The 9,996-nt window shown below is 41.2% G+C and overlaps 1 long non-coding RNA gene across 1 annotated transcript; it reads right to left on the bottom strand.

Annotated features, from left to right (window-relative positions):
* Positions 1–4,871: 4,871 nt before the first annotated feature.
* LOC130195523 (uncharacterized) lies at positions 4,872–6,284 on the bottom strand. Its single transcript, XR_008832077.1, has 4 exons — positions 6,225–6,284; positions 5,939–6,024; positions 5,688–5,792; positions 4,872–5,109 (listed from the first exon to the last, which is right to left on the bottom strand). It is a non-coding gene; the product is annotated as an uncharacterized LOC130195523 (long non-coding RNA).
* Positions 6,285–9,996: the final 3,712 nt, after the last annotated feature.

The following is a 9,996-nucleotide window of genomic DNA, read 5'->3' as shown; positions in this document are numbered from 1 at the left end:
GTTTCCATTTCAGAATGCCACCAGCAAGGAGAGCTTTCTTCAGTATCCAGGATGTCATTGAGGCTGTCCAAAATGGAGAGAGCGATGTTGAGATGGAATCAGACACCAGTGATTCGAGTGATGAGGAAGTGGAAAAAGAGAATAAGAGACCCACTGATTGTCCAACTGAGGATGATGACAATAAGGACATTGAGCGAACCAACACAAGCCAACCAACTAAACTGACTATGCCCCGGGACCGGTCTCGCTGGCTGAAAAAGGATTTCATCAGTCCTAATACTGAATTCTCTGGTCCGGATGTGACCAGTGGTGTTGTTTTCCTCCACACACCACTGGAGTACTTCCAGATGTTTGTGTCCAAAGACATGATTCAGGCTCTGACAGAAAACACTAATCAGTTACACTTTAAACGTCGCCTCATTGCTCTGGACTACACATCAAAAGACGCCGAGAGGTCTGAATATTGAGACGTCGGTGTCGGGAGCGACGGTCAGACAGAGAGACGGAATGTCAACAACGCTGCCCCTCCTCGGAATGAGCAGCCGGCCAGCAGGCTCCCTGCTGCCGCCGGGAGGCAGCAGCTGGAGGACCCCACCGTGGACGAGTTTACGGTGCTGGAGGAGAAGGAAACCGAGCTGAAATGCGCGAGGCCTCGAATGGAGCAGGTTTTCAAAGTAACGTTCACCATTATCGGTCTGCTGGACCACACGGGACCGCCGCACGGCGGCAACACGTCGCGGCAGATATGGCTGCAGCTCCGAGGGAACAGAGACGACGTGTCAAGGGCGAAGGTGAGGTCCCGTGACAACGTTCACGTGCACGGCGTCGTCGAGCCAGCAGCCCGCTGCGACGCGGAGCGCGTGTTCGTGTTGTTATGCCGAGAGGAGCTCGGCGGTACCTCTCAACCGCTGCGCTAGCGGCCGAGTGTGTCGGTGCTCCCCGGTTGTCTTTAGTCACCGTCTCACCGGAATGTTAACCGTGTTTGTGTGTTTTCTTGACATAATATTAACTGCCTCTCTGATCAGATTATCAACTGAAAGCAATCAGTCACAATGTTCCCAATATAGAAACTCACTTTTGAAGTTTCTCGTCTGACTATGACATTTCATTGTGTTATTTATTACCTTCGCATTGAAAATGCCGGAAGGTTATGTTTTGATCGCCGTGTATTTATTTATTTATTTATTTGTATGCGTGTTATTCGCAAAACTCAAAAAGTATTGAACCGAATCGCATGAAATTTGGTGGGATGATTGTTCATTATCCGGGGACCAGTTGATTAGATTTTGGGATCGATCGGGTCAAGGTCAAAGGTCATGAACAGGTCAAAAATCTTTCGCAGAACTCAAAAAGTATTGAACCGAATCGCATGAAATTTGGTGGGATGATTGTTTATTATCCGGGGACCAGTTGATTAGATTTTGGGATCGATCAAAAGGTGAAGTGCACAGCTAGGCATAGGTTTCTTCAAGACAGGTTTATATTTTTAGTGGTAATGTGGTAGTAACAGTGCTGAGACCATTTGTGATGGGATCTGGGAAAATCAGTCACATGGTGAAATTTGACCTTTTGGAAGCTGACTTCAAGCTTGTTTCAAATATTTTTTCATTATTTGTCTGTTTCAAATGTTATGATTGCCCAAAGTCAGCTGATCAGTTAGATTTCATGGAATAGAATTTTGACAAAAACAACTTTAAAAAGAGGGGTTCTAAATAGACTGGCTGGTTGAACAAAGCACATTTTAACACATTCAATTAATGAAAAACAAGTAGATATGTTTAGGGATGATAGACAACATGTTATAGAATAATAATTGAATCAAAACCCAATTTCACCAAAAGACTGAGTTTCGACCTACTAGTATTTTCACTCTAATCTCAAAAATGTCCCTTTTCACCATGTGACTGGTTTCCCCAGAGCCCATCACAGTTTTGGGTTATAGGAACATCTGTTGGGATGGCAGTAAAGACAGAAGGGCTATGTACAGACATTACATGTGTACAATACTGTACTGTATGTAAAGAAGATGAAATCCTAATATTGTTACGAATAATATTGTTGAAACATTGAAACCTTCTTTGAGTGTGACTCTCAGAAGTTATTTTTACAAAGATACCAGATAACGGTGGAGGAGATCAGGAGGAGGACTGCTCCACCTGAGAGCATGTCAATAAACACCCTCACTGCACTCCTGAGAACCAACAACAATTTGAAGAGGGACCTCAGGGAGCAGCTGCAGGAGGTCGGGGTGACTCCGGGCACAGTGACCAAAGTCACCTCACTATGCTCAAAGCTGTCAGAGGGTACAGTTCAATTCTACTCACTATTCTTGTAACGGCACTTTTTACATAAATTTATATCAAGAAAGAACTTCAGAAAGCCAGCTCCAAACTATTACACCCTAGTGTCAATAAGTGTTTCATTGTCACATTGGTATGTGCATCAAATCTGAATTTAATACTGTGTTTGTGTCATGATATGTCTTTCCCATTTTTGTTAAGGCGAAGCCAAGGACCTGTGCTCCTCCGTCGGTGCTCTGGCTGCCAGGAGCATCGAATTTAAAGACGTGGCCATGCTGCCGGCATCAGACCCCACTGTGGCCACAGGGAGAGCCACGGAGTTCAAGTAATTTGCAATATTCCACATCCTATATCTGGGCTCTGACAGGTTTAACCCTTGTGTTGCCTTCGGGTCATTTTGACCCGAATCAATATTACACCCTCCCCCCGCCTTAGGATTAATTTGACCCCATTCAATGTTTAATGTCGGTGTTCTTTCGGTAGTCAACAAACAAACATAAAGTGCCTCACACTTAAACTTGGAAAACAATATTAATTCTAATAATTTTCTGGAGGTTTTAATTGCTGGCGTCAAATTGAACCCAAAGGGTAAAATATGTTAGTAAATATAAAGGTAACAGGAGGGTGAAACATTGAATCGGGTCAAAATGACCCGAAGGCAACACAAGGGTTAATAGACATTATTTATCCTGAATTTATGTTTTTATCTTTTCCTCCAGACAACAGCTCCAGCACCTCGCCAACCAGGTGAGGTCAAATGATCAATTTGACCTCCTCACGCACACCTTGGGGCCAGGAATGGTAGAGGTGGTGGTGGATATTTTTAAAAAGTGTGTTGACACACACATTGAAAATATTAACAATTAGCAATTTGTTGTTTGTTGTGTTCATTAATTAAATATCTTCATGTTCTACATCACTGTGTATGTGTCGTGAATTGGAAGTGTATTGAACTTGGCATCTTGATTTAACTAGTCTGATAATTTAGCTAGCTGGGCCTGAAATCGCATGGTGTAAATTACAGATCCGACATGCTAGGCATGTGGATTAAGGCAAATAGTCATGGTAACACAATATGTCAACACTAATTTCTACAGCTTCATATAAGGGTTTATTCCAGTAGACAGTAGAGTGTTACAAGTTAATGAAACCCCAACTTACATTAATTATTCAAAAAAAAATTATCGTCAGAGGACACACACATGATGGAGGAGAGACATGACTGATGGGGTGTGACGTATTCTTTATTGAAAATAAAGGCCAAGTACACACAGTAACCAAGTTGGTACAGAATAATGTGAAAATGGTAAAAACAAAATTTCACACGCAAACAGCTTAGTTTACTAAGCACTAAGGATGGCAGAATTTAATACACTATAAATATTATCTAAATATTTTATTGGGGGAGTGTGGGACAGGTTGGAAAACTGGGGAAAGACTAGTTACGGGTTCGCTGTCTTCGCCTGCGCTTAAATGCCCCGTCGTGATGGACAGTTTGTATCTGCCGCTTGTTGTGGTCTGTCTTTGAATAGTTTGCAATTCGTCTTTTGCTAAGTTCAATGTGTTTCCTGTATTTGTGCAGTCGATCAGTCTTTCTTTTGTTGAAGACCGTTTTGAAGCGGCCAAAGGCGAGCTGGTGTGTATGTTTCACTGCTGTATAAAGGTCAAGTGATGGCTGATACTCCTCTGACTCACACCAATTCCTCAAATCATAAATCATGTCCTTTATGCAGTATTTTGCCTGGTGAACTGGTGGCTCACTCTCTGTTTCTATATTTTCCTGGTCCACAGTTGTGGTTGGCTGTGAGGCAGTGGTTGACAGTGTTGATTCACTAATTTTGTTGGTCACCAACAGACACACACATACTTCCCCATAACTGCTTGCCAAGCAAGAACACTGCTGTTTTGCAAGATTCACAATACCCACATTTTCTCCATTTTGCACCATCACTGTTGTCTCATCACTCACAAAACTGTTGGTTGCACATAGCATATTTGCTGTGTCTTCTCTGAGTGCAGCTGTGTCAATCAGACCATCAGACACCATCTGAGCTACCACTATGTGTTTACATTTCTGACCTTGTCCATTGACTGGACACTGGCAAACACTGTACAGTAAGTCAACTTCATAAAACACATCAGGCTTGCTTTCTGAGGGTACACTGAAGCGGGCCTCAGACAAATACTGGATGTTTTGGTCGAGCCCATGAGACCTCATCCTTTCAGCTGATATGACACTTTCTTGGGATCCTTTTGTGGGGGCTCGACCAGCATTAACGAGCTCATCAAGTTGGCTGAACAAAACACAAGGGCAAGGGTAATCATTGTCAGCATAATTTAAATTAAATTTAAAGATTAACATTTAGGATTAACCATGAATCATATTGCGTATAAATTCCTAAATATGAAAATACACAGACTTTCCTGTAGTACTTCACCACATGGTTATGGAGGATTAGTAGTAGGTCATCCAATCTTTTGTTGCAATATCCTCCAAGGAAATTGTATTTCAATCCGTTGAAAAAGCTTTGAAATTAAAATTATGCAATTAAATGTGTCAGAAAAAAACATATATCCATAAGTAATAATTTCACTCATGAATCTATAACTTTTCAAAAGTGAAGTTTCCTCACCTCTCCACAACATTGTTGGTCTCACTTTGGTGGTGGAAAAACATTCGGCCAAAGTTGGCCCACATAGCCCCACACTGCAGCCAGGTCTCTCTGAGGTATTTTGACACTCTGGTCGCCCCTGTTGCTGTCTTGATTTGTTCAAGGACTCTCTTAGCAGTTTCATGGAATACTCTCTCCTACAACTAAGTGAAATTAAGTAAAAAGTCAAGTGAAATGCCATTGCAATTCTGCAATTGGAAAGAATATAGTTGAGAGCTCCTCATTAATCTGACATTCCATTAGTCCAACCATACACTAGACCTGTGATTAGAGTGGCTAGGGTCTGGAAATGGTGTAGTGTAGTTACTGGTCTCGTGTATGGTCGGACTAATGGCATGTCGGACCAATGGGATTTCAGACTAATGACACAGCCCAGTAACATCCCAATTTTTTTAACAACCCTTTTTCATCAAATCATGGATATTTTCACATTTACTCTATATGTCGTTTGCCTCTTTGACCCACGCCTGTAAATAGCAAAGGGCATTTTATATGCATAATGAGTTGTTGTGGATTGAAGAATTATGGAGGGGGAGATTTCCAGACAGACTTTGAACATTCATATATAACTGTATGTTGAAAATATCTTTGGGTTGTGAATAGAAGCTTTCCATTTGTTCAAGATAGTAATCCAAATGGAATTTGGAAATTTGCAATGACAGCTGTGTCAAACGTTTTTCGAAAAGGTGTTAAAAGACAGAAAAGAGCACTCAACTGTGCGACATTGCTTTAGAGAAAATATTCCTTGAACGATGATGTTTCTCACAGCTGGATCTTGGACATGGCCTCCATCTTGTTTAACAACCCAACGGTGGATTGCCTACATGACAACAACATTAACATTTGAGGAAGTACTGATGAATGGCCAGATCTTTTTAAAAGTCCTATCAGCCTTTTATAAAGTGCATTTTTCATGGTTTTATAACAGTATTGGCCCTGTGAACTTATTTGGTTTATTAGACATACCTGAAGTACATGAAACCAGCAAAGCAACACAGATGCATGTGGAAAGACAGTCTTGATTGCCTTGATTTCTTTCAACCATAACACACCTGGGAATGGAAACAGGACAGTAAGCTCGATGAAATCATAATAATATGTAAGGCGATAGTGATTTGGCTTTGCAGAGTGTAAATAACAATTGAAGTATGTTTTCAACAAGAAAGGGAAGTCTTTTACAGGAGTTTTTTTTGAAATAACATTACCACAACATTAGCCGGCCCAAAAAAATATAAATATATTAGCTACGTACCTTTGAAAATGTTGAACCAAGTGGGTTTGAATCAAGTGGGTTTGAATATGCGCTCGGGCAGAAAATGCGCTCCAAGTGGGTTTGAATATGCGCTCCAAGTGGGTAGCGCATTGATTGGATCAGAGTTTTGGGGGCGGGACCACCTTCCGGCACCTTCCAGGCAGCTGCTGCGGTGAGGGCTCAAAACACCATCGAGCCTCAAAGCGGGTCCGTGTACGTAATGTTATTTTGTTTTTTCGTTTCATTCCAAATATACGGAATACGGAAATCACGTGGTTTTTTCGTTTTCCGTCTGAAAACCAAAAACGGAAAAACGGAATACCACCTCCATATTTCGTTTCTGCTGTCTGAAACCAAAAACGACAGAACGGAAGTGCTTAAAATGAAAGTCAAAATAAAAGCCAGTGATACATATTCGTATTAACCTTAGAAGAATATTAATTAATCAATATAAAGAATAAAGAATTAAACCGGGATATTTTAACGATGCAAACACATAGCAGGGTAACGTTAGAAGAATATAATTTAGTCAATATAAAGAATAAATAATTAAACCTGGATATGTTAGCAACAGTGGTGACGACGGGAAGTTTAATATTCAAGTACACAGCAAGAATCCCCTTCTCACTTGTTGCATTGTTTGATGCAACATAGTTCCTAATATAGATTAATCAAAGTAATGTTTCTGTGCAGAGTTGTTGCTGTTATTATATTTATATTTCCACCGCAGAGTAAACGGTTCACCTTTATACCACTAGATGGCAGTATACCTGTTATTGATACATATGTATTTAATGCCGTTTATTTCCTCTGATATTTAATGTTCATGGTTAATTTCCAGCATAGTTGTATAAATCATGTATTTACTTCTTTTATTTGGGTCATTTTGGAACTAAACATTCCTACATGGAAGAGTGAGGATATGATGACCACGAGGCAATACATATTGACAATTGAAAAATAAAGAGACAGTAGTTGATTTTTTCTTATTAAGCAGCCTTCAGTTAGCACCCAGTCACAGCACCACCTGTGCTTCACCTGTAACCTTCATTACTACGTCATCATTATATATATATTATATATATATATATATATATATATATATATATATATATATGATTCTTTGAAATAAGTTTTTTCGAGAAATCATAGGTTAGGGCACTTATAAGCTCGTTAGCTTCAGCCTCGACCCTTTTGGTCAGCCACTTTCTTCATTTGTTGAATTATGATTGTTGTATATTTTGCTGATTGAAATAAACTAAATCATCATCAACATGTAACCTGTTCTGTTGTGACTCTGCTGTCTTACTCCTCTGACTACATCACATCATCATCATGTAGTACTTTGGTCTCCAGAAGGATGGAGCTCTGTGTTGTGTGTGAACATGTTCTGAGGAGTTGACTCCATGAGTTATTGTATCAGACTGAAACATGGAGAGCACAGCTCCTCTCACATCTCTAAGATGTCTCACATAGTTTATAGTCGTGATTGTTAGGAGTTGTTGTCTGTGTTTAGCCGTATGGCTATATCTCTGCATGTACATTTAGATAAGCCATATTCAGCTCAGAGCCTTCTTTAGCTCAGAGCAACAGGTCGTGGCCTTCTTTAGCTCGGAGCAACAAGTCATGACCTTCTTTAGTTTAGAGCAGCAAGTCATGGCCTTCTTTAGCTAATAGCAACAGGTTTAGCTCAGAGTAGGCCTAACAGGCCATGGCCTTTAGTTTAGAGCAGCAGCTCACATGTAGCCTACTTATATCTGATCCAATGACATCTGCACACTTCTAGATTAGTAAAGAAAGACAATCTTTGGTATTTTCTAATTCTTTATGTCAAGCACAAGTTAACTACTCCCCTAAAAGAGGAAGCCTTCAGAATTAGTGGTAGCATTGCATTAGGATTACATTCCTGTATTTGAATTGTATTGCTGGATCTCAATTCCTCTGATTCTTACATCTGCAGTTATTCTGCTCGCATGATTTACATCATCAAAGTGTTGCCTTCCAAGAGCTGTTCCAAATGAAAAGTGAATGTCAGATGTATGAACCGTCCTGACTGAGCTTCCACTGAAGCTTTATACCTGCTACAAGCTCAGGTCAAAATGGTATTTAGTATTATGTGATTTATAGGTTGGCTCAGATTGTTTATCATTGATGTTTGTTCCTGCTGTTTGATTGTCGTGCTCAGACATCAGCTGTGTTCTTAGTGAAGCAATAGGTGTCAGATTGGCATCCAAACTGAGGGTGTCAGGGTCCTTAAGCTGCCCTTCATAAACAAGCGAGGTTCCCAACCACAAACATCACAAGTAAACGGTTTCTCTCCTGTGTGGACAAGCATGTGTCTCTTCAGATTATTGTGTTTTTTACATTTTTTCCCACAAACATCACAACTGAATGGTTCTTCTCCTGTGTGGCCTCTCATGTGTGTCGTCAGACTTCCATGTAGTGTAAATCTTTTCCCACAAGCATCCTCCAGTGGGAAATCTTCACACTGGGTCCAAATCTGTGATACCCGGCTGTCGGGGAGACCGATTTATTAGCCTGAAACAAGTGATACAATGGTGGCTAATGTATGAAGTTATCATGGCTTCACCGCCCTAAACCGGCTGCAACCGTCTTGTGTGTGTATATTTTGGGGTGTACGTTTGTTACCTAGGTCAGAGGTCACTGAACAAGCCATCTTCCAGTGCCTTACTCACACTGGCAGGGGGTCAACACACCGTGTCACTATCAATAGTTGGTGTTTCAGGTCCAGCCTTTCCCATTACAGATTAAAAATGAAATTCGTGCCAGACTTTGAAGACATAAGTGTTTATTCAATAAGAACATATTTCTCCCTTTAAACCCCCAACATTTGAAGAAAAGAAAAAAACATCCCGTCAGTTAAGTAAGTAAGTAAGTAGCTTTTATTGTCAATTTCTTCACATGTTAGACATACAAAGGAATCGATAGGACGTTTCCCACTCTCCCACGGTGACACATATAAAAGTGCACAGGCACAACAGACAAGACATTTCCTAATACTAAGTAAACATGAAGATAAATATTCACGTACACTTGTTATAAATACTATATATATATAAATACTATAAATACTATATATATATAAATACTATAAATACGTAATATAATTTTAGACAAGTGAATACAAGTGATTAAAGTGCAGAGTCTTGACTGATTTTTTAGGGGGGCGGGGGGATTTGCAGCTTCCTGTCAGACTGGAGGATTTGGCTGGGGGGAGTGAGGGGAGAAAATTTAGCTTCCTGACAGCTCGGTGTATGAAGCCATTCCTGAGTCTGGTGGTGCGGCAACGGAGGCTCCTATACCTTCTTCCAGAGGGTAGGAGGCTGAACAGACTGTGTGCAGGGTGGCTGGTGTCATTCACAATCGAGGTAGCTCTCCGGGTGAGGCGGGTGGTGTAAATGTCTTGCAAGGAAGGGAGTGGGGCACCAATGATCTTACCAGCTGTGTTCACTATGCGTTGCAGTGCTTTCTTGCTGTGTTCAGTGCAGCTACTGGCCCACACAGTGATGCAGCTGGACAGGATGCTTTCAATGGTGCCCCGGTAGAATGTGTTCAGGATGGGTATGGGAGCTTTCGCTCTCTTGAGCTTGCGGAGGAAGTAGAGGTGCTGCTGGGCTTTCTTCGTCAGTGATGCAGAGTTGGTTGCCCAGGAGAGGTCCTCACTGATGTGCACCCCCAGGAATTTGGTGCTGCTCACTCGCTCCACAGCAGCACCATCGATGGTCAGTGGTGGGTGTACAGTGTGGCTTTT

This window comes from Pseudoliparis swirei, chromosome 6 (genome assembly GCF_029220125.1).
Source record: "Pseudoliparis swirei isolate HS2019 ecotype Mariana Trench chromosome 6, NWPU_hadal_v1, whole genome shotgun sequence".
NCBI classification, from domain to species: domain Eukaryota; kingdom Metazoa; phylum Chordata; class Actinopteri; order Perciformes; family Liparidae; genus Pseudoliparis; species Pseudoliparis swirei.
Note: the sequence above shows the minus strand (reverse complement) of the source record. Positions and strands in the feature narration are given on the sequence as shown.